The sequence below is a fragment of the Protopterus annectens genome, chromosome 6.part0 (genome assembly GCF_019279795.1).
Source record: "Protopterus annectens isolate FY-2018-M chromosome 6.part0, PAN1.0, whole genome shotgun sequence".
Taxonomy (NCBI): Eukaryota; Metazoa; Chordata; order Ceratodontiformes; family Protopteridae; genus Protopterus; species Protopterus annectens.
In genome coordinates, this window is record NC_056737.1 from 1,253,117,248 (window position 1) to 1,253,143,864 (window position 26,617).

Here is a 26,617-nt window from a genome sequence, read left to right on the forward strand (position 1 = left end):
AGAGGAGTGTCCATTTCATAGTTTTCCATTAAAGTACCATGCTTGAGCTGCTGCAGGAATTAGCTTGTGTAGATAATTCAGTTAACTTTAGAATTACTGCCCTTTTGACCGTGGGTTCGATTCCCAAGTTGTTATCTTATTGAATAATTAAATAATAACCATAATTATGTCCTTTGAAGGTGTATATATGTTTTACTACATCTAACTACATAATTTCATATAGCCACTGTTCTTATGTATCACTGATTCCTACAAAGTCTAGGCCATGGATGACTGTACATTTCATGTTTTTTCACTATAGTCTCACTGTATCACCTATTGGACTGTCACAAAGTGGAAGGAAGTATATAAATTACTTACATCATTCTTCCTACACAAATACACAGGCACATTTAATTAATGTTTCTAACATTGGTTAAACATATTTGGTTACATATGTGTTGACAGGTGTTATGTCCTCACTATGAGAAGTGTAAACATTGTATGCATTTTTTTGTATTCTGACATTTGTTGAAGGATTTCTAATAAACAGCTGCAGTAGCTATTGTCTGAAATGAAAGCTTAGTACAATTTAGCTTGGCCTGTAAAATAACTGTCAGTATGTCTACAGTTTGGCATGTTGTGGGTTTAAAACCACATAGGAAAACATGCTACCTTGGTTAACTTCATCCATAAAATTTTTTCAAGAATCCTATTGCAATACTTTATATTAAATTTTATGTTGTGCATGGTAACAGCATTCTGGTCTAGGCTTTCTAGGAATAATGCCGTAGTTTGTAATGGTGTAACAACATCGATTGTTGACAACAGTGTTAGAAGAGCAGTACCTGTATGCTTTTTGAGAAGCATGGGCTGAGTGTTAGCTCAACTTGTAAGGGCACAGGTTAATATGTCTGTATTTTGTACGCTGTGTGTTCAAGCCTTGAAAGGGAACGCATATATCTTAAACTGTTATAATGATGTCATATACTGATAGCATTCTTTTTGCAAAGCATTTTACACTTATAATTTATAATATAAGAGTTGCTGTGAATAACTCAGTTACTCCTCTAATTACTACTGATATCATTGTAATTTATAACATTCACACCAGCTATTTAACAGCGCTGTCAGTACATCTTGATAAATCCTGTTATATGTTTGAGGAGTTTAGCAGGTTAGTAATTGTCTTCTGTTTACGATGCTGTGAAGCACTGCTTTGTCATGAAATACTGAAGTCAATTGTACAACAGAACCAAACTGTAATTTTGAGAGACTGAGATGGGCCCACTAACATTGCAATGAAGGGCAGGGAAGATGTATGTCTTTAACTAATGATGTGCAATTTTAAGGAATAATAGCACTCACACATACTTTTCTGTGTCTATAATGTACAGCAACATGTATGGCTCTCTTCACATGAGCTGGATGTTACAAGACACTGTCACTCTGTATGAGGAATGGATTATCTCAATTACTGTTAATTTCGTTGAACACAATGCTGACATGAATGTAATTTGAAAGCAGTTTAGCTACACGAGCAGCACATGTTCGTAGTCTGCAATCCTAAACCAAGATTATTCTGAGTATACCATCCCCCATCAGAATGATGTCATCACATCAGTCCTAAGCTAAGATCATTCTTAGTATACCATCCCCATCAGGACGATATCATCATATCAATCTTAAACCAGGATCATTCTTAGTAGACCATCCCCCATCAGGGTGATGTCATAACATTAACTCTTTTGAATGCCTGGAAAAGATGCATTTATGATTAAGATGTGTTCGGCAGGTAGATAAGTCTCAAGTTTAGATTCTGTTTATGTCCCCAGGTTTGAATCGTATGTCCTCTAATCTATGCTGAAAGTTATTAACACCTGAATGTTACAATGTCAACTGAGTATTGTGCTAAACTAAGGATCTTCATAATAACAGTCTACAAAGCGTGTTGTAAAATGTTTATCCTTATTTCATTAATAGTTTTTAAATATTTTCTTTTTTATTTCAGATCATGAGGACTGCAGTACAGAGTGATGTGCATTGAGCGGATGCACAATCTTGAAGGGCAGCAGAGGGAGAGAGGTATGTTGAATAGTTCATGTATATTATGAACTGAGATGCATATTCCACTGTTTTCAGGCCTGTAATTTTCAAAAATACATGTTTATTGATTAGAATGCAGGAATGCCCATCATGCTTCATTTAAGTATGGTAGCTTTCATTACAACTGTGAATAAAATGTACAGTATTGATTAATTTTGTGTTTTTGATCCATTTTATCAGCACACATTTTTTTTAGAAATACATCCACAACATAAAGAACAGTTTGTTGTGTGTATCTGATGCACAGCTTATAAGGTGACTGGTTTACAAGAAAGTGTAAGTGCTGTGACTATTCATAGGTTCATAGGTGTTTACTAGGCTAATGGCCCTGGAACCTTTACAAGCCTAGCCCATGGGATTACCCTGGCATCGTGCCACCCGACATTAGTTTCCAGTGCCTCTGTCGAATAGAGCCACTGGAGTGATCCCCAGGGTGAATTTTCTATTTCCCATCCACTCATCAAGATTTCTCTTGAAGAGGGCCAGTGAGGTGCTCTGTCTGACATGTATGGGAAGTCTATTCCATAGCATGGACAGTCTCTGGGTTATAAACCTGTCCCTCCAGCATGTTCTGTTGATTGTGGTAATGAGGTTGAGGTCTCTGGAGCGTGTGGTGCTGAGGGACTGGGATTTCTTTAGCTGTAGCATTTCTAACAGAGTTGAGTCAGACATGACTTTGTAAGTCAAGCAGAGATCACTTCTAAGTAGGTGATAGGAGATAAAGAATAGTTAGAGTTTTTTGACTCATATAGGACAAGTGTTTAAGACCTAGGATCATCTTTATGAGGTACTTTTGTGGCCTCTCCAGTTGTTGCAGGTGTCTAGTGAGGTACATGCCAAATGGGGCATTATACTCAAAGATTGTTCTAATGACGGAAGAGTAGAGGGAGACAATGACATCTTTCTTCCTGGATGCAAAACCCTTAGTAATGAGATGTGCCACATAGAAGGGCTTTCTGACCACAGTGGCAATGTGGTGGTCAAAAGAGAGATTGTTGCCAACCTGTCTTTCCAAATCTTTTATAACACCTTCTGTGTTCAGTGGACTACCATCAATGTGGTAATTCATGGGAACTGGGTTTTTCCCAAAGGGGATGACGACACATTTTTTGGCATTGAGCTTAAGTCCATGGTTCTATCACCAGTCGTTGGTCACAGTGAGGCCTTTCTGCAGGATGTCAACATCACTTGGAGAGTTAATAATAACTCCCAACTTGCAATCGTCTGCAAACTTTGTTAGCCAGAGTCCCTTTGTGTTGACCTGGACTTCAGAGAAGTAGGTACCAAACAGGAGAGGACCCAGGACCAAACCCTGTGGGAGTCCACTCATGACTGGTTGGCAGTCTGACTTGGAGTGAGCTACTTTTACACTGTGCATTCTATCTGTGAGCCAGTTTGCAACCCACCTAGTGATATAGGGATTGATGCCTAGCTTAGTGAGCTTTTCTATGATTCCTGAGTGTGGAATGGTATCAAAGGCCTTGGCCAGATCAAGGTAGGCTGTATGAACCACCTTGCCTTCATCCACAGCTCTGGTGACTGACTCAAAGAAGTCGACCAGGTTGAGCCGGCATGATCTACCCTTCACAAAACCAAACTGTGTGGGATCCAGAGTTTGGAAAATTCCCTATATCCTTGTTTATTATGTCCATGATGATGCGTTCCATAGCTTTGCATATCAGACTCATCAGGCTAATGGGGAGTTAGTTCCCAGGGTCTGTAGTCACTCCTCCTTTGTGGAGAGTGATGATGGTAGCAGTGTTCCATTTGGTAGGGACAAAGCCCGAGGTGAGGCTGTGACTGAACAGGGCACACAGGTGTGGTGCCAGTTCACTCTGTAGTTCATATAGCACACAGTCAGGGATATTGTCAGGTCCCATAGAGCTGTAGTCTTGGCCTTGGAGAGTGCTGTTTTAACCTGTGCAGCAGTAATATTGGGTGCCTGGCAATCTACTGGTATTGTTATTGGTCCTTTGTGGGGGGTGAAGTTGGCACTGATCTGTCGACTAGTATATTGGCAATATCTGTTGGCTTGGTATAGGGGGTATCATTGTGCAGTAGCTCAGAGAAAATTTGGATATTGCCATGAAGATTCTTTACATAACTATAGAAGGCCTTATGGTTGTCTTTACTATCTGCTGCAATTCTGTTTTCATAGCTAGCTTTAGAGAATTTGATGAGTGATCTCAACTTTTTGTTGAGGCTGATAAGGGAGTTTTTCCAGTCTTGTGACTTCACCTTATTCTACATCAGTTTCTTCCTTCTGTTGTAGAGTTAGTTTATGGCAGGGGAAAACCAGATTGGCTTCCTTTTTTTGGAGGAGAGTGTCTTGGCTTTACTGGGTATGGTGAGATCCATGCATTTGTGAACATGTTCGTACAGTGCCTTGGTGATTCTGTGGTCATGCAACTATTCTCCATTTGCATAGGTGCTGTGAAGTTAGCCACCTCTGTTTTTAGGAGCCCAAATTTAGCTTTGGAGAAGTATTTCATGGTGGCTATCTTTGCGGGGGGGGGGGGGTTGACTATTGGTGTAGAGCAACGGTCACCCATTTTAGTAATGACCAGGCTACCTCTATTGGGGTTAATAACGAGCTGGTTCAGGGCACTGGATTTAATGAATTCCAGGAAACGTTGGGCAAGTGTTTTGGTACATGAGTAGTTTTCCCAGTTAATGGAGGGGTAGTTGAAGTCACCCAGTATGAGAGTGTTAGGTTGGACCCTAATATTCTCCAGGGTGCTTAGGAATATTGAATGTGAGTCTTGGGACATGGTTGGGGACCTATAGCAGGCTACAACCTGAATTGCTGTCTTACCCAATGTTAGCTGCACCTGAAGTATCTCTTATGTGTTATGTTGTGCTACTAGTCTGGAGGTGTGTGCATCCTTTATAAATATGGAAACACCACCACCTTTTGAGCTTTGGTCCAAGTTCTGGGGCCAAAAGGTGTGGAATGCGTTATAGCCTAGTAGTGCAGGGGTGCTTTCTACTGCTTTGAACCAGGTCTCTGTTACAGCACAAATGCCGATGTTTTCCATTTTAAGGAATGCTTTGAGCGAGTGCACTTTGAGATTTAGACTTCTAGCATTGAGCAGCATGACCCTCAGATTGCATTTGTTTGTAGCTGTTATGGTGGTAATTTGGTCTTTGGAACACATCCTATAGGGGTGGCAAGAGCCTTGGCCAGTATCCGGAAGCCCAGGTGTGACAGATGCAAGCCATCTCTGGCAAAGCATCGAGGTCTGTCAATCATGTCATCCCAGGCAGACAGATACTGGATCCCCTTGGAATGACACCAGAAACTTAGCCAATTGTTGAATTCAATCATTTTCTGCTTGTACTGTGGTATCATCCTAGCCCTAAGCTAGGATGTTGCTCAGGGTTAGGGTCATACCCGCGAGAGTTCCTCCTTGTCTTTTTTCATGTAGTTCAGGGAGGTGCATATCAGTTTATTCACACCCACATGTACAATGACAGAGTCATATTTGTACCTGTTGTTGAGGGACCTGAGTGCATGCGTTATGTGGCGGATCCTGACACCTGACAGGCCGCTGACTTACTTTCTCTTTATTCAACCTAGTGAGTGGGACATCAGTGTTCCTCACTACTGAGTCACCTATGACTAGTGTGTTGGGCATGCTGTTTTGCCTTAGGGGCTTTGGTTGAGTGTCACACTGTTTAGGAGAATCATGTGTTTAGTGTTGTGTTGTGGTATGTGAGTGTGTTTCTGCCTTGGAGGCCTCTGCTGTTTGAGTAGATTTTTATTGAGAGCCTCCGTAAAGGTGGATGTGTGGCTTGTGTTTTTATGTGAAGGCAGTGCTGGTGTGTGTTTTGGAGGGCTATGTGTTCCATGTGGTGTGGTGCAAGTGTTGGGAGGGTGGCCTAATGGTTAAGGTGTTTGCCTTACAAACACAAGGTGCAGGGTTTGAGTCTTACAAGGGATAATTGGCTAAGCTTAGAATGGCTCGAAAGGGCAGTTAGCTTAGTACTAACCTATGAACCTATGAACCTATGTTGACCTTCTCCTCTTGACCAGCTATTCCGGTCTTGGCTGGAGAGTGCATGGCTGCCTGTTTGGATATATAAGTACATCTCTTGCAAGTCTGCGTGTTAGGAGGTAAGAGGAGAGGGCTGTCAGTGTACATGAGGCAGTTGCTACATTGCCTCAGGATGCCCAAGTTCACCAGGTTAATAGAAGAAAGCACAGGGAACTGAACTTTAGATATGCCTGGAGGTGTGGGCATTAATAATAAGTACTGGAGCTGTTTCCTTGTAGAACATTTAGTGCTGGTAGCACTTTTGTGTGCTACAATAATTGCTACAAGAAGTCTGGTAAAGTGCTAGACTAATAAGCTAGTAAAAGTGCAGGAGAGGAGAGAGCTATCAGATCTAGGGGAAAACTGAAGAGCAGACTTTTTGGCACTGCTCAGAAGCTTACAAACAGTCCTGGATACAGCAAATCTGTATCTGGACTAGACTATTTATAGGAAAGGTGGGAAACAAGATATGGAAAAACTGCCCAAATGGCCAAGAAACTACAATTGCTAGGCCAGAAACCACTCTTCTTGTAGTAGATAGGCTACATAATGCTTACCACTTCCACTGATAAGCTGGAAGGCTTCCCTCCAGCACAGAAAGGCTTGGGGGGGCTCAGAAGCTTACAAACAGTCCTGGATACAGCAAATCTGTATCTGGACTAGACTAGTTACAGGAAAGGCAGGAAACAAGCTTAGATCTTTTTTTACAGAAAAGCAGCTAAAACAGCACTAAAAACAATTCAAATGCAGTGCAAGCTAGGACACTTGAATTGTGGCAATATTAAAGCAAATGCAGTTTAAATAATTGCAATTTATTCAAACGGTATTCTGAACTAAATTCAATTATTGTTTATTTCAACTCTGAACAGTTAAAAAGTGGCAAAAAATATACTTATCAGTTCCATATTTCCAGATTGTTTGAGAAGCGCAATTAATCAGATCAGAACACAAGGAGATTCTAGCAATGGTAGATTGTTTTTTTTTTTTTTTTTGCATGGCGTGGGGCAATTATATGCTTGTTCTGTTGTGCATAGACTGCCTCTTCACAGAGTGAATGGATGTCTGCAGTGACAGCATTAGTACAGCTGTTTGCAGACTGTGTGGCATGGCCTTCAGTTCAACTTTGGTATTGCACCTGTCTCACAAAACATGTGTGGGTTAGTAAAAACACTGCTATAGCCTAGGTTAACTGACACTTGAGCAGGTACCCATTTGATATCAATAGTTTGTAATGAGTACACACTGCAGGTCAACACTGGTATTGTTTCTGTCTACAAATACTTAAAAAAACACACACACACACCACTATAGCCTAGATTTACTAACTCTTGAGCAGGTACCCCATTTGATAGGATCAGGTCATAATCACCAATCATATTCCAAAATATTTTATTTGTAAGCCTTCTGATTCCTGATTGTTTTGGAAGAGAATGCATAGATATATTACATTCTGATATATGTATAGTTGTTTTGATTGAACATATCACACTGTTTTTAGTGTTGTACTCATTATATTGATGCGTGATCAGCCAAATATCATGTTGCCTGATTCAGAAACTTGTCATATGCTGTACTTATTGTCCACAATAGTCTCCGATATCTTTCTCATTATTCATACAATGGCATGCTGTGTCTACTCATACGCCTCATTGAATGCAGACAGTAAAATATGTTTGTTGACTATTTATACATTTTTTAAATGCTAAAGACACGTGTGCAAGTTTGTGTGTATGTGTGTGTGTGTCTGTGTGTGTGTCTGTGTGTGTGTGTGTGTGTGTGTGTGTGTGTGTGTGTGTGTGTGTGTGTGTGTGTGTGTGTGTGTGTGTGTGTGTGTGTGTGTGTGTGTGTGTCTAAGCATATAGAATTGACAAGGAAAAAATATTGTTGTCCTTTTTATGAGTATCACATATTGGGCCATAGGTAACTCTGTCCATAATGGCTGTATCTCAGGCCCTGTGTAAATTGCCATCATAGCAATATACTGCATTGGGCTCTGTTTTTCATGGGATTGTTCTGCATGATAGACATTGTTTTCTTTTCTGTTCTGTTTCACAATTAATCTTTACAGAGCATAGTACCCAAGGGTGTTCACCAATCTGAAGACAATGACTTGCACATATGGCACCGCTACCTGAATCATTCAAACAAGGTGGTGATGATAACAACAATGACTAGGAGCCTAGACCTGAATCATCCAAAGAAGATGGTGATGATAACAACAATGACTAGGAGCCTAGACCTGAATCATCCAAAGAAGATGGTGATAATAACAACAATGACTAGGAGCCTAGACCTGAATCATCCAAAGAAGATGGTGATGATAACAACAATGACTAGGAGCCTAGACCTGAATCATCCAAAGAAGATGGTGATGATAACAACAGTGACTAGGAGCCTAGACCTGAAACATCCAAAGAAGATGGTGATGATAACAACAATGACTAGGAGCCTAGACCTGAATCATACAAAGAAGATGGTGATGATAATAACAATGACTAGGAGCCTAGACCTCCTCCTGCTAGAGACACCCTGCCTGCACCCCAGAGGAGACGTCCCCATGGCCATGGCAGAGACAATTTTTGGGAGGAGATCAGGGAGGTCATTACTGATGTGTTCCAAGCACATTTGAGGGACATGGTGGGGACCTTCTTCAATGAGATGGCATGAGCTATGTGGTATTTATTCAGGATGATAGCCAAAATAGTGATTGACATGTAATTGATTGTTTAGGTCTTAGTATCATGTGATATTTACTGTGGTTTCAATGCATGTATGACATACATTAAGACACTGCACCATCCACACACATTCAATTGTCCATGCATTGTGGCATTAACCTGTTAATAGTGCTCGAACAAGCAGCCTGTAAACATTTGCCTCACTGGGATGACTGACAGACAACATATGAAACATACAGACATATCATTTTACATGGTTTTGGATGACAGTTGTCATGATTTCCCACTCTCATGATGTGGTGTTGGGTAATGATTTGGCAATACTGATGCCATTTGGGATCAGATACAGGTATACCCTGTGTATGTGCAGTACTCCTTATCTGGCTGCATCAAAGAGCAAGATAACATTAACCTGCACATAATGTTACAGATTACATAGTCTTTCACAGTACATTACAACATTTGTTGTATGTAGCATTTCCACCCATGATGTAGTGACATTGGGTACACCTTCCATAAATAGTTGTATACATCATTGTACATATATGTGCACATACTCAGATACATACTGACACAGATATGTAGCTTTGACAAGTGAGCACTCAGTGATGTACTGCAAATGTGTTGTAATGATGCTCACTGAGGTGTGCTCTGCTCTGCAATGAGCACTGTGGTTGACATACACATGCATTTATTTATTTGACATTTACATGACAATATATGTGTATGTGACTGAAATTTGTAATCTGCTTACCTATACATGCTGATGTGACATGATTGCATATTGCTGTGTTTTATACTTGTCCAGTTTTGTGGACATCAGCAGTCCGTATATCCATTTGACATACATTTTCCATCTATTTAAATGGATGTCTGTGTGTCTTCTACAGCACTCTGCGTGTGCTTTACATTTGCATTTGCATTGTGTCACCTTACCATGTCCTGTTTTACCATGATGTCCTCCCAGGTTGTCCATCTTCCTACCACGTTACCGTGTCCCTAGTGTTTATTGAGGGTATGTTTGCCTTTGTCAAAACTATTGTCCTTTGCCAGTTATTAATCTGAGGCTGTGAGCATGTCCCAAATGTATGGGCATTTTACAATGCAGGACATGTACAAACAAGTTCACACAACCTTTCTTGACCTTGCCAAGGCTTTCAACACCATCCCCCATTCTGGAATTATAGCTAAACTCACTAAACTAGGTATAAATCCCTACATCACAAGGTGGGTTGCCAACTGGCTCACTGACAGAACCCACACTGTAAAAGTTGCAAACTCCAAATCTGACTTCAAACCAGTGACAAGTGGAGTACCACAGGGTTCAGTCTTGGGACCTCTCCTGTTTGGTATCTACTTCTCTGAAGTACAGGCTAACACAGAAGGCCTCTGACTAATGAAGTTCACAGATGACTGCAAACTAGGAGCCATAGTCGAGTCCCCAAATGATGTGGACATCCTACAGAAGGGCCTCACTGAGACAGATGCTTGGTGTCAGAGGCATGGCCTCAAGCTCAATGCAAAAATGTGCATTGTCATCCCCTTTGGTAAAAACTCTGTACCCATGAACTACCACATAAACGGCAGTCTGCATAATGCCGAATGTGTGATAAGAGACCTTGGGACCCAGGTGGACAGTAGTCTCTTTTTTGATAATCATATCGCTACAGTAGTCAGGAACTCTTTCTATGTGGCACACCTCATCACAAAAGGGTTCTCATCCAGGAAAAAAGAGGTCATTGTTCCCCTCTACGCAGCACTCATTAGACCCATTATAGAGTACAACCCCCCTTTTGGAAATGTATCTCACAAGAAATCTGCAGCAGCTGGAAAGGCCACAGAAGTATCTCACAAAAAGGATTACTGGTCTCAAACAGATGCCCTACACTGAAAGTCTCAAAAAACTCCAGCTTTACTCTGTAGCATATCGCCTACTCTGAGGAGATCTCTGCCTTGTTGGCTAGGCTTACTTAGGCCATTGGACCGATAGCCTACTACCTACCTATGAACCTAAGAACCTATAAGCTGCTGGCTAATGCTTGCAATGCATCCTTGTTCTTATTTTACTTGTGTGTCACTCACTGTATTTTTTGTCCACAACTTCATATATTCAGTATTCTAACCTGTTAGATTTTTTAACATATTACATGTCATTGATGTATGTATGAGTATGGCCTTGATTTCATATACATTCCATTTATGGCACTGACACACATACATACACATGTACACCTGTGTGTTGCCTTTGACATGCCATATGTGTGTAGCATACACACATTTGGTTGTGTATACCTACTTGTGTATGTAGTAGCCTTCTCTGATCTTCTATAGTGCTGCCATTTGTCACTGTGCTTGTTTGTTTGTCTTTCACTTGCATGGTTGTAGGTTTGGTTCTGTCCTCTGGAGATATGTATCATTACTTGACCTGCATTTGTTCATCTGTGATGCAGCTTGGCTAACACCTGCACTGCTACTGGACTAATTGTATGTACATATATATATATATATATATATATATATATATATATATATATATATATATATTTACTTTATTACCTTGGAACGCATATGTACCATTGGTCATACACATTCAGGTATGACTGCTGCACATTATACACCATGCGCTAACATGATAGTGCATAGGTGGATTTATTTCTGCATTTTACCATGGCTGGTATGCAACCTTACTCTGTTTGATAACTTTCCATTTCCAATGTTATGCAGTGTGCTGCATGTGTAACTGACCTGTCCATACTGTTTTTTTCCCACCCTTTGTCTGTCTTGTGTTGTGTTGTTTGTTCTATGGCTATATCTGCTTTGCTTACCTTCACCTCCTTTTTCCCTATGTTTACTTTTCCTTCCATTCTTTAAAAAAATAAAAAATGGGGCCTATTCCCACCAAACAAATATTGCCCATGCCCCTCTGACTTCCCTCAGATTTTCCTATTCCAGCATTCCTCTTGCTTGCCCCTCTTTTTCACCCATTCCCCACATCTTATTTTCTATCTCCCACTTTTTTTGGGTGTGTACATTACTTGTGTTACCCACACAGGTCCCGAACTCAGTGTTAGTAATTGTTAGCTATGGTGAAGTGGTTGTGAATGCCCTTTGCCTTTATTTTTTTTTTTTTATTGGGACATTTACAGATTCCGTCAGAATCCATAAATTTACATCAATATTTTTTATGATACATGTCTTATGCAGATATCTGTAGTTGTCTCTGATTTTAATGTAATGGGTAATGTGAATATACATGTACTACAAATAGCCTTGCAGCTTTGGAGTGTGTAGTGTAAGTTAGTGGATAGCATATGGACATATCCTTGATTGTCTGATATGTTTCTTGTATACTCCTGCAAACTTATGTTAGGATTGCCTTGCTGATTAGTTTGGGATATTTTGCATTTTTAATGTGTGTGTGTTTTATTTTGTGGTTATTGCTACACATTCAGTAACATTCCATAGCTGTCTGTAAAGTTACCTTACAGATTGTATCTTTCTAAACAGATTTTGGGATTCTTGATTTGTGATATCTTTCCATTTGTTTGGTAATGTACAATGTTACTGAACAACTATTTCTTATACTTATGGATTACTTGTGCATTTCTATGGTGTGCTGCTGCAACTGTGGTACTCCATTGTGTTCTAATGTATTCTGAGTTTCTTGTCATATATTAGATTATTACAATGTTATCCACAAGTTTAGCACTGATATCAGTGTAATGCACCAGATTCTGTGAGCTTTATGGAATCCAGCCCACAAAGTAGCATCTAGTAAGATATAAACATACCATCAAACTAAATGTTTCACAAAACATGCAATATATTTTCGTGAGATTAAGAGGTTTTTGAGTACTATATTCAAACAACTACTTCATAACCTCATCTCTGCTAGTGTTATTAATGTCCTCATGATGTTTGAATATTTGGAGATGAGTGTTTGTCTGTTTCTCCAGTCTAACATTTTTGGGGGCACATTTAGAAGATGGGCAATATATCCTTATCCATAGTTTTTTTTTTTTTTTTTATTTATCATTTGTTGACCGGGAAAGTCCGGTTTCACAAGCTTTGTTTTCAGCGGCGTATGGGAGAAATGCTCCAGATGCATGTCTTTGGAGGGAGAGAGGGAGAAACGGTGAGGAAGAGGAAGTGAACACAGACAAACATGCAAAAACTCACAGAAGGCATAGTATAGACATAGTACTGCAGATATAATAACCAGCTGCAAATAATTCAGTCCAATTAATAAACTGTGTATACACTGAAGTTACAGATTGTTAGGGGAAATCCCTCATACATTGATACATACCTTTATTAATGCCCAACTCCTGGTTCTTTAATCTAGATGGTACTAGGCTGTAGGACATATTTTAGTATTCCTGTATGCTTCTTTAACCTTGAAGAACATATTTCCATGAAGATGGAATCAATAATAAGAACTCTTTAGTAATTTATGTAACATGTACAAACTATTGAAAACAGTGGTCCCTATATGGAATATACATGAAAGCAATGTCCATACACATACACACACCAATGACATGTAAGAATACTTGCACAAATCTAAAACTACAGCTTAAAACAACCTACACTGATTAGCACACAAGTATAACAAGAACAAGGCTATGCACATGTCCTACATCTGTATGATGGCCATAATGTACACTGGTTATAATGTAATGTACAAGTATAACAAGAACAAGGATGTAATACAAGCAGCAGCCAGTGACTTGTGTGCACATGTCCTAAATCTGTATGATGGCCACAATCTACACTGGTTACAATATAACACACAAGTATAACTAGAACAAGGATGTATTGCAAGCAGTAGCCAGCGATTTGTGTGCACATGTCCTACATCTGTATGATGGCCACAATGTACACTGGTCACAATGTAACACGCAAGTATAACAAGAACAAGGATGTATTACAAGCAGCAGCCAGTGACTTGTGTGCACATGTCCTACATCTGTATGATGGCCATAATATACACTTGTTATAATGTAACATATAAGTATAACAAGAACAAGGATGTAATACAAGCAACAGCCAGTGATTTGTGTGCACATGTCCTACATCTGCATGATGGCCACAATGTACACTGTTTACAATGTAACACACAAGTATAAGAAAAACAAGGATATATTACAAGCAGCAGCCAGTGACTTGTGTGCACATGTCTTACATCTGTATGATAGCCACAGTGTACACTGGTTACAATGAAACACACAAGTATAACAAGAACAAGGATGTATTACAGGCAGCAGCCAGTGATTTGTGTGCACATGTCCTACATCTGTATGATGGCCACAATGTACACTGGTCACAATGTAACACACAAGTATTACATGAACAGGGATGTATTACAAGCAGTAGCCAGGGACTTGTGTGCACATGTCCTACATCTGTATGATGGCCACAATGTACACTAGTTGCAATGTAACACACAAGTATAACACAGACTAGGATGTATTACAAGCAGCAGCCAGTGACTTGTGTGCACATGTCCTACATCTGTATGATGGTCACAATGTACACTGGTTGCAACGCAACACAAAAGTATAACAAGAACAAGGATGTACTACAAGCAGCAGCCAGTGACTTGTGTGCACATGTCCTACATCTGTATGATGGACACAATGTACACTGGTTACAATGTAACACACAAGTATAACAAGAACAAGGATGTATTACAAGCAGCAGCCAAGAACTTGTGTGCACATGTCCTACATGTGTATGATGGCCACAATGTACACTGGTTACAATGTAACACACAAGTAAAACAAGAACAAGGATGTATTACAAGCAGCACCCAGTGACTTGTGTGCAGATGTCCTGCATCTGTAAAAATGGCTATACATTTGGCACATGTTGCCCATGTCAACAAAGTGATATATGACAGTGATGAATAACTGCAACAAAGGAAAACATATCTGCAGAATATATTATGTAAATATGAATGTGGAGGTGAGGTGGCAACCTCAGCCCACATCAGGGAAGACAATGATAAAGTAGGATTACAAAGGAAGTTTACACATTGCAAATGCATGTGTACAGCACACAGGGTGCTGTTCAAGCCAACCCAAAATGCACTAAAGCAAATGGCAAATGTATGTCACATGAGCCGCTGTCCCCCAAAATGGGGATGTATAAATCACATATGCACAGTAATGTGCAATCATGTAACATCAACAGGCATAGGTAAGCAATCTAAAAATTTCAATCACATTCACATATCCTCTCATTCCAATGTTGAATAAACAATTACAGGTGTATGTCATGTACCCTGGTCATGACTGAGCATTGGACACTTCTTTGAGTATTATTACAGCACATCAATGATAAGTCATTGAATGCTCACATGTGAATGGTAAAATGTTGTTTCAGTATGGATTGGACATGTACAATCATCTGTTAATGTGTGCAAACATTGCCATAAAGTATGAACTTATATGAATAAGGAATGGATGTGGAAATGTAACATAGAGCAAACATGGCATAATGTATTCTTACTGAACAAAATATCCTTACCACAGTGTATACATTAATGATACATTGACATTCAATGCAGTCAGTAAAGGAGGACTACCCATAGGCATAACATACCTGTATATGACACCCACATTGTATCAGCATTGCCAACATATGGCACACAGCAACACATCATGCCAGTGGGACAGCATGACAACTATCATCCAAAACATGTGAAGTGACATGTCCTTCTGTTGCACATACTTGATATGGCAATAAAAATCTGAGCCATACTACTGTGGTAGTGCTGGACTATAGGCAATATCTGTTGTCTGTCAGTTTCCCTTAGTAAAACACATGTTTACAGGATAATTGTGGCAACACTAGCTGCAAGTTAATTGCCACAATGCATGTACACTCTCCTCCCACATTCAGCTGTCCTTGTATTATATAACTTAACTGCTACAATGTATAGACAGCAGAATGCGGGAGGAAAATGTAATGTGTTAATATGTGTCATGCAAACATTGAAACCTAATCAAATGTCACTTGATGATATGTGGGAGGGAAATGTAATGTGTTAATATGTGTCATGAAAACAATGAAACATAATCAAGTGTCACATGATATCTGTATAGTATGGGTTCACATAAAACACATAAGCATGGCAGCTACATGGTATGCATGTACAACAGTGCATATACAGTCCAATCAATTATATGGCAATCAGCATGTTGGCAGCATAACACAGTTGGAGCACACAAACAATACTTACAGACCTGAGGGACCAGCCTGATGGGAAGAAGCCTTATGCATGATCTCCTGGGCTACCTCCCTGAATGAGTCACATATAGTCCATGCAATGTCTTGGAAAATATTCCACATGATGTATCTCATCTTTGTTTGAAACACTTGGGTAACAACCTCCCAGATCAACTTCTGATAATCATCTCTGTGTTGTTCCTGACATTGTCTCCTCCTGGGTGCAGCAGGCATGATTGCTCATGCAGGTATAGGTCCAGCTTCCTCATTATTGTCATCATCATCATCATCATCACCATCATCATCATCTGAGGACTCCCACAGTGTCCTGGCATGCATTCATCTACATCTGACTGGCGAGCACCCACAGGTCACATGCTCTGTCAAGCTGAGTATCACAGGACAGAAATGACATCTATATATATATATATATATATATATATATATATATATATATATATATATACATATATATATATATATATATATATATATATATATATATATGATATGACCTGCTTGCCTAAAATACCCACTGTGACACAATGAACAGGCAGAAAGCAGTCCTCATGAAATGTTAAAATATGTTATGACCATAGTCCACTGTGCCACCACATGCAATGTATGTCAGTTGTCAAAGCCACAACAGTGAAAAGCAAATATCTATCACACCACACATTCCCATAAGGATCATAGCTGATCTTAAAATGAAACTGATTAACACATCTGAAATCTAACATACATTAATTAACATCTCATCCACATATAACGTCTGCAAATTGAAATATGACACTGAAGGTGTAGTAGCATACATCAAAATTCTTATTTAAAACACAGTTCAGTTTGAAATGCTGCAACAATTAGCAAGTAGAACAATTATACAATTATAATCAATATAATTGTTGCTAACAAATGGCTTGTAATGCACACAATACCATCCCTATGTCACTTTATCTATAGTTATGGACATGTCCAATAACAGAACATGTCAGGGAAAATGTATCCATCACCAATCTGAGCAGTTAAGTCAAGACTTTGCAATGGCATGCATAATACAGCTTACCGGTGGCAATTGTGATGTCATCTGAACATTTTCTTATTGGACAGCATGAAGAATGGCAAGCATATACATAACAAGCACATGTATTATATCCTGACATTTGAATGGAAGTATGCCTCATGCAACATTAACGTAACTGAAATTTGACAAAATGAAAGCCTGTATATGTCAAGATTACATTACTGGGACATGCACTGTTTAATAATGCTGTCTGCCTATGGAAAATATCCAGATGAGTGTCTGACAACCTGTCATTATTTACATTCTTTTTCCCTTGCATGTGTTCCCTGAGCAGTTATGTCTGTGTGTGAATGTAAATTGTAGTCTCTGCATGCAATGAGTCATATGAACAGCCTCCACGTGACATTGTTAAAATGAAGACAAAGTGAAATGACAATACTGTAGAAACCAGGCAGCATGGTAATTGGCCAACCCCACATCAATACAAGGAGTAAAACAATAATAAAAAATTACAATGCTCACTCATCACCACACTCACAACCTGTGACACATAAGAATCAAGTTGACATTATGCAAACAGTATTACATACCCCTACACTACAAGCAGCACTAAAAAACTACAGACTGCATGTAAAACATATACTTCAACATGTGTGTGACAGATACACAAACCCAACTGTCACTTAGGTTGTGGCCTACATTTCAAAAAACCTGTCTTCAGAAAACATGGCTTGATACAAAATAATATTTCAACATACTTGTATTTCACAAAATAAATGTTAATATCAATAAGCAGTTATGCAGAGAAGAATATTCAACAATGTGTGAAATAAACAAAGATAACAATATAATGATATTCCCCCCATGTGGAGCTGAACTCACAGCACACCAGGTATACTGGCTGGTTTCCATACAGGCCAAACTGACAGTACCAACTTCTTCTTAACAAACAGGTACTGTGTGTGTTTATCCATATTCCTGTGGATAACGGATGAATATGGAAACTTCCAACACTTATTGGCCATTATAATCTAAAGAAATAACAGCTATCAACACAACTGAAAACATATGTGTAATCACTCAGACAGTCAGTCATCTTGGCTTAATCAAATGGGACTGTAGTAAGGATGTTCACTTTATTAAGAGGAATGAAGTAAAGAAGTTAGGTATGAGTTACTATTCAGACATATATAGCTAGTGTGGCAATACTTTTGTATTATAATGGATATAAATATAATGCACGGTCATCAGTGGCCTAGGCACTATAGGTGTCAGCGATATACGACTATAGTGGACATGTGAAATGATGTTGTTAAATGTTTGAGAACAGATGAACATCTACAATGTTCAGTATTATGTTCACTATAAACATTACTAAATAACTTAACAGCATGGAATAGAATCCATATTTATATGGCTAAGAGTCACCACATTTTCTTAATTATCCAGATGAGCTAATTGTTAAACAGCTACCGTAGTGGTTATAAAAGCCATGGAGCTAATATTTTTGGGAGACAGCTATATCTATAAATTCAGTAGGAATGCTCAGGTATACATAGCATTGTGGCACTTAGTGTAGACATCCACCAGCAGCTCAGCAGCCCACCAACAATGTTACTCTGCGTCTCTCTGATGAAGGTCATCATGGTAGCAGCAAACCCGCACTCCAGTCCAGTAGCTTCCCATATATCATCAATGCTCCCCTGCAATCCAGTTCCAAATGTCGATCATTGTGAAGTTCCTTAGCTTGGATCTCATCCAATGTTCCACTCCAGCATAGATGGTCAGCATCTGGGTATTCTTCTTGGTCCATTTAGACACCTGAACATGTCAAAGCCTCCTGGAAGTAGCCATTTCAATAATCTAGATGCTCCAATGGAGAATGTAGTAAAATTTAAAAAATGCTTACTGAGGTCCCAACCAGTTTGCAGGTAACAATGGTCTGATCTGTAAATATATCAAAATCAATATTTAAAAGTGGAGCTTATGTCATGTTATCAGATCATTGGAAGATAACGGTCATGTGCTACACATGGTACCATTTGTCGATACCTATTGAGTATTTTTGCAGAGCACTTTCTTGCTATGCTGAGCTATTAGATAATGTACCACATTTTGAGAACTTACATAGACATGTGCAAATAGGATTCCAAAACCTGGAATTTCAATGAACCTCATTAATCATGTATGGTGCAAATGGTACTTAAAAGATGGATGCACATAAGGTGCTCTTACTTTCAATATGACCTGAGTAATAGGTAGCTGATAAGGTAAACTGATACCTGATAGCATGTCTGTTTTGGTGAATATTACCTCTGTTAACATTAATCATTCTGAAAGGTATCTGAAAAAAATTATTTTTATGGAAAATGTGTGCATTAAGACAAATACTTGTAACTTACGGGAGTGCTGTTTGATTTACCTGTTTGCATACAGGTATTGTCATCTGCATTAAAGGTGTGCATTAATTTCCAGTTGTATAGACAGATTTGCATAGCAAAAGTGAACAGTACATAAAGACGGATTTGCGTATTATCCATATGTCTTGCGAGTGACTTCATACACTCTGTGGCGTATGTACAGAGACCTACAGATTCCAACAGTATCTGTATGTACTATGTACTTTTGCTGTTATGGATATTAATTCATTGATGGTTCTTACCACAAGTCTTATAACCGCTGGTTCAATACAAAAATGATCTATACTGTCTCTGGCCTGATTACGGATACTAAGGTTTTCAGATGCTTTATGTAAGTTGTTTCAATTGATAATTTGTGTAGTATTTTAATATAGAGCACAAGCAGACTCTTTGGCATGGTGCTGTTGTCTTTGGACCTCCATTCAATAGGGAGATAGTGTAAGTGGTTTGAATCCCACAGACAGCCTTCATAGGTGTTACAAATTACGTTGATTTTATGACTGTTATATACGCATGCTTTGTTGTAAGATTTTATATGTCACAGTGAGTGTTTCATTGACTTTTGCATTGCAGAGGAATGCATACTATTTGTGGTGACATTATATCCACATAATCATCTGCATAAGTGGGCCTCCATATGAATATGAACATGTCCCTTTCAATGTCTTTCAGATGGCAAACAGACCTAGGGACAGCAATTTCTCCCATTAGGAAAATGAGATTATGATAGATGCTCTGCAACAACATGGACATAGACTCATTGGATGTGCAGGAAATACAGTACAGAGGAATGAAATGGTCAACATCACCAACATGATTAATGTGGTTGGAGGTCACAACAGATCCCAGGAGGCCTGTCACCAGTGTTGCTCTGACTTGATTCTCTGTGCAGCCAACAGGTTATGATGGTATGAGAGATCGAGGGATGCCACAGGTGGTGGCCACCATTGACCACCTCCCAGTGAGATCACAATATGTCTTGCTTCCCTGCATACAGTAAGTGGGGTGTGACATATACCTGTGGTGGAATAGAAACAGGAGTACCAGGCTGAATATGTATGTCTTACTTTGCATGACATGGATGACTTTAGAGTAATTCATTGTATATCTATTGCATGCATATTCATGTATTGTTATTTTGAATTTACAGCAGCAGAATTCAATCGTACACACAGATCCACACAGGGTGATGATAATGAATGCAAGTGTAATGACATGTACTCATATGACTGCAGTACAGGTAAAAAAGTGCAACCAACATGTATAATGCTGTCTGCATTAATGTTCACAGGTCCATCTACTTCTGCACAACACAAGGGAATGGTAGGTGAGTGTCTCCGTACTGTGTTACTCTGACCACTATCTGTTGTTGCCTCAGCCACATGTCACACAGTGCTGTTTACAATCATATTGATATTTCCCTAATATTATACACTACAGGTATATCCAGTGGGGGCCCAAGCCATGCGGGTGCAAGTATAGACAGACTAGATATATTACAATAAGAGATTCATAGTATGTAGCAATGTGTAACAGACCTGTGATACATGACATTAATGTCACTGTTTTGGTGCACAGAGACATTTGGCCAACAGGTGCAGCATCTGTCATGTGAGTACACACAGCCCCTATTACTGTGTCATATATGCCATGCTGTTAGTATTCTGTTGTAACATCCATCATGTGAGTATCTGCAGCCCCTGTTGCTGTGCTGTATATGTCATGCTGTCAGTATTCTGCTGTAACATCCATCATGTGAGTATCTGCAGCCCCTGTTGCTGTGCTGTTTATGTCATGCTGTCAGTATTATGTTGTAACATCCATCAGGTGAGTATCTGCAGCCCCTGTTGCTGTGTTGTATATGACATGCTGTCAGTATTATGTTGTAACATCCATCATGTGAGTATCTGCAGCCCCTGTTGCTGTGCTGTATATGTCATGCTGTCAATATTCTGTTGTAACATCCATCATGTGAGTATCTGCAGTCACTGTTGCTGTGCTGTATATGTCATGCTGTCAGTATTCTGTTGTAACATTCATCATGTGAGTATCCACAGCCCCTATTACTGTGTCATATGTCATACTGTTAGTATTCTGTTGTAACATCCATCATGTGAGTATCTGCAGCCCCTATTACTGTGTCATATGTCATACTGTTAGTATTCTGTTGTAACATCCATCATGTGAGTATCCGCAGCCCCTATTACTGTGTCATATGTCATACTGTTAGTATTCTGTTGTAACATCCATCATGTGAGTATCTGCAGTCACTGTTGCTGTGCTGTATATGTCATGCTGTCAGTATTCTGTTGTAACATCCATCATGTGAGTATCCGCAGCCCCTATTACTGTGTCATATATGTCATGCTGTCAGTATTCTGTTGTAACATCCATCATGTGAGTATCCGCAGCCCCTATTACTGTGTCATATGTCATACTGTTAGTATTCTGTTGTAACATCCATCATGTGAGTATCCGCAGCCCCTATTACTGTGTCATATGTCATACTGTTAGTATTCTGTTGTAACATCCATCATGTGAGTATCCGCAGCCCCTATTACTGTGTCATATGTCATACTGTTAGTATTCTGTTGTAACATCCATCATGTGAGTATCCACAGCCCCTATTACTGTGTCATATGTCATACTGTTAGTATTCTGTTGTAACATCCATCATGTGAGTATCCGCAGCCCCTATTACTGTGTCATATGTCATACTGTTAGTATTCTGTTGTAACATCCATCATGTGAGTATCCGCAGCCCCTATTACTGTGTCATATGTCATACTGTTAGTATTCTGTTGTAACATCCATCATGTGAGTATCCGCAGCCCCTATTACTGTGTCATATATGTCATGCTGTTAGTATTCCTTTATCTGCATACATGACTGTGCTGTCCTTCTTTTTACTTTCCCACTGCAGGATCCACAACACACAAACTCACAATAGCAGGAGTCTGTCAGTGGTATGCTATCACCTCTCTTTCATACATGCCATTGTTGTTATTCTTGTTGTTGTCCTCCATTAATACTGTGTCCTTCCACCCATTCATAGGACAGAATATATCATCATCATCATCACATGCATAAACAAGTGATATATCTATGTGATACCTACTATATGTTTTAACTCTGAATTCTTCATGATGGCAATGACGTGATTAATAAGGCAGACTTTACTTTCCTACAATACTTGAAGTTCATCCCCCTTCTACCACGCCGTCTTCCCACGAGGATTTGTCAAGTGTGTGTTATGCTTTTTTCATCACATATGTCATGTATGTCGGATATGTAGCCAAATTGTCAACTCCCTGTTTTGTAGATTCCATGACCCATACACAGACAAGACCTAATGGTAAGTCAGTATTATCTGTAACATTGCAGTTGATACATGTCATATCTCTTTAATGATATACAGTATGTGATGTAATCACATTGTCCTGATCTGTCTCACCTGTCTCTTCTATTAGCACATCAACTACCTGTATCCTCCATTAGCCCGTCCAGTGTGAACACAATGTGGGATCTGATGTGTTTCAGTATGGTCACATGGCCTCTGGCATAAAGGATGGTGACATGATGATACAGTTCGACTAAGATGGCGACAGTCATATGGATGTGGCTGTAGCCTCAAATGTAGAGGGAAGCTTGTCCAGCCATTATGACAATGATGGAACATCAGATGAAGGGCAGGACAAGGCTTGTGAACAACAGAACCATGTTGAGACTGCTGCTTATGGTGACAGTTCCCCAATACACATTGATACTAGCTGTTGCAGTAGACATAGCATGCAGTCAGTGTACATGGCCAGGTGTAAGAGGGTGTTGACCTACTCTTACAGGCAACCAAAAAAAACGCACTGAGTCCCAAACAAAAATGAGGTATTCCACCAGTTTTTATTTTTAAACTTTAAACTTCCACGAACAAATAAAAAACAAGTAACAAATAAAACCAATCTCCGTAAAGCGCTTTTCGTCTGGATCTTATCCAGACTTCCTCAGACAAACGTCTCACTTTCAAATGAAGTTTAAATAACTTCTTGTTAATGCACTGACTAATCAGGGCAAAACCAACCTCTTAAATAACTATTTAAAGATATAATAACTCTCATCTAAAACAGGGTTTTATAATCTATTAAAAGATAAGGTACATATACATTTATTATCCAATAACCGCCTTACTTCCTTCCCCTTCAGGCAAGTTTAATGTACAATATAAAATCAAACTCTGTCTATGTAAATGTTATGCAACAAAAGGCAAAAGTCCATCCAACACTAAAACAGGACCTAATACTAAACAAGGTACTTGTATGTACTCAACGCAAGGTAAATAAACAAGCAAGTCTATGTGTAAACAATTTGTTTTACACTGTATAACAACTTGTCAGCAAAAAGTGAATTGGTAATCATGTATATGTGTGTTATTCAAGGTTCCATTTGTATTAATCTGTTAGATTGTCTCTTCCGACATGATATATATGTCTCAAAGGTCACCAAATAGTTAGAGTTACTAAAGTTATTCATGTCTATCTAACTTTTCTAACTATTTAACACTAGGTGACCTTATACCATCTTTCTAGGAAAATCTAACAATTAATAAAGGGGCCTTGTGCTCAATAGATGTCACAGTTTTTAATAAGTTTTTTTATCATAAAAAACAGCATCCACTAATAATGAAAATCCACTAAAATAGCTCATCATCCGGGCTGGGACTTCTTTACCTATAAAGACTCCTTAGTTTCAATACACAAGCTATCGAGCATGTTTCATTCAGACCTGGTTCCATACATGCCCGTAGACGCAATTGCCAAGTTAATTCACTCTTTTCTAATTGTAACTTAATATAGTTATCATTAAGGTATTTACCCCCTATATTTTCATTACTTATCTTACAGATTACCATAAATTTAAATGTGTGTCCAGTATTTTGATCAGCATGCCTAGCCAAGGCATTGTCATTGTTTCTTCTACTGATTGCATATATGTGTTCGTAAATCCTGTCTCTTAGACGACGGTCGGTCTTACCAATGTAAAATGATGGGCACTGTTGGCATTGAGCCAAGTAAACTATTGATCGAGTGTTACAATTAAAAATGTCATGGATTGAAAACATTTCCTTTCTAATTGTAAAGGTGTTACAACTGTCTATGAAGCAACAATATTTACATGCTCCACATTTATGTGTGCCCGGGTTGTTTTTCTTAGTCTTACATTGGGTTTCCAACAATTTCTTCATGTTGTAACCTCTTTTAAATGTAATAGTAGGATATTCTCCAATCTTCTTAGAGATGTCTTTATCTAATGATAAGCAGTACCAGTATTTCCTCACAATTCTCTGAATATCTGGTGCTACTGGGCAGTAAATAAAGGTAAATGCTAATGAAAAGTTTTTATTCTTGTTTTGATTGTCAATGACTAGCCCCTCTACCTCTCTTAGTCTTAGCTGTCCGTACCCTGAGGTACTACTATTAATGTTGTCTAATAATATATCATCTCTCATGGTTGCAATTCTATTCAAAATAGGTCTGTAAATACCATTCCTTCTTTTTAATCTCACTTCCTGAAATATCTCTGTTTGGAATTGTCTTGGATAACCTCTATGTATGAACATTTCGAACAGCAATAAACATACCTCTTCGAAATCCTTGTCCATAGTTACCATCCTGGCTGCACGTACAAGCTGGCCTTTCACCACAGATTTCTTTTGGTGATGTGGGTGTGAACTAGAAAAATGTAGGAGCGTATTTGAGTATGTACTTTTCCTATAGATTCTTGCTATATATCTACCTTCTTGTGTATTCTTACTTAACTCAACATCTAAGAAATTAGTCTTGTACTCCTGAAAGTTTTTAGTAAACTTTAAAAATAGACTAGTTGAATTGAAAAAAGTAACTAGCTCTTCCGCTAAACTATTGTCCCCTTTGAAAATAGTAAAGATATCATCTAAAAATCTTTTATAGAGGAAAATGTTTTCTTTCCACTGACTATTCAGTATAAAGGTTGTTTCCCAGTAGGCCATAACCATATTTATGGTAATTATGTACAACGAAGACTACATTAAGAAAATAACATCATTATTAGAAAAGGAAACATACGAAGAGGTGAATTTACACCAACTGAATCAGGCATACAATAGAATTAAGATGTACATTAGTGATCTTTTTACAGACGGCTTAATTGATGTTCACTTGAACCACTACTTGACAATGTTGTCCCCTAAAATTCTACAACTCTTTGCTATACCCAAAATTCATAAAAGCTTGTATGATCCACCATTTAGAGCTTTAGTGGATGCAAGGCAGTCGATTACATATCCCTGTGCAAAAGTAGTAGACTCAATATTGAAAAAGTATGTAGAAAAGGAAACACAGATATTAAAAGACTCTTGGTCCTTTTTGGAAGAAATTGAGTTATTAACATTTAATAGTGAACACAACTTTCTCACAGTGGACGTCTGTGACTTGTATTCATGTATACCACAAGATCTGGGTACACAATGGGTTGTGGACTATATAAGAACTAAGGGGGCAACAGAGAATGATTGTTTAGTAGTAGAACAATTGTTAGATATTGTTTTGAAAAATAATTATGTCTCATTTGATAACAAATTATTCTTACAGAGGATCAGGATAGCAATGGGTTCCCCAGTAGGTGCAAGTTTCGCAAATTTGGTTATGGCCTACTGGGAAACAACCTTTATACTGAATAGTCAGTGGAAAGAAAACATTTTCCTCTATAAAAGATTTTTAGATGATATCCTTATTATTTTCAAAGGGGACAATAGCTTAGCGGAAGAGCTAGTTACTTTTTTCAATTCAACTAGTCTATTTTTAAAGTTTACTAAAAACTTTCAGGAGTACAAGACTAATTTCTTAGATGCTGAGTTAAGTAAGAATACACAAGAAGGTAGATATATAGCAAGAATCTATAGGAAAAGTACATACTCAAATACGCTCCTACATTTTTCTAGTTCACACCCACATCACCAAAAGAAATCTGTGGTGAAAGGCCAGCTTGTACATGCGGCCGGGATGGTAACTATGGACAAGGATTTCGAAGAGGAATGTTTATTGCTGTTTGAAATGTTCACACATAGAGGTTATCCAAGACAATTCCTAACAGAGATATTTCAGGAAGTGAGAT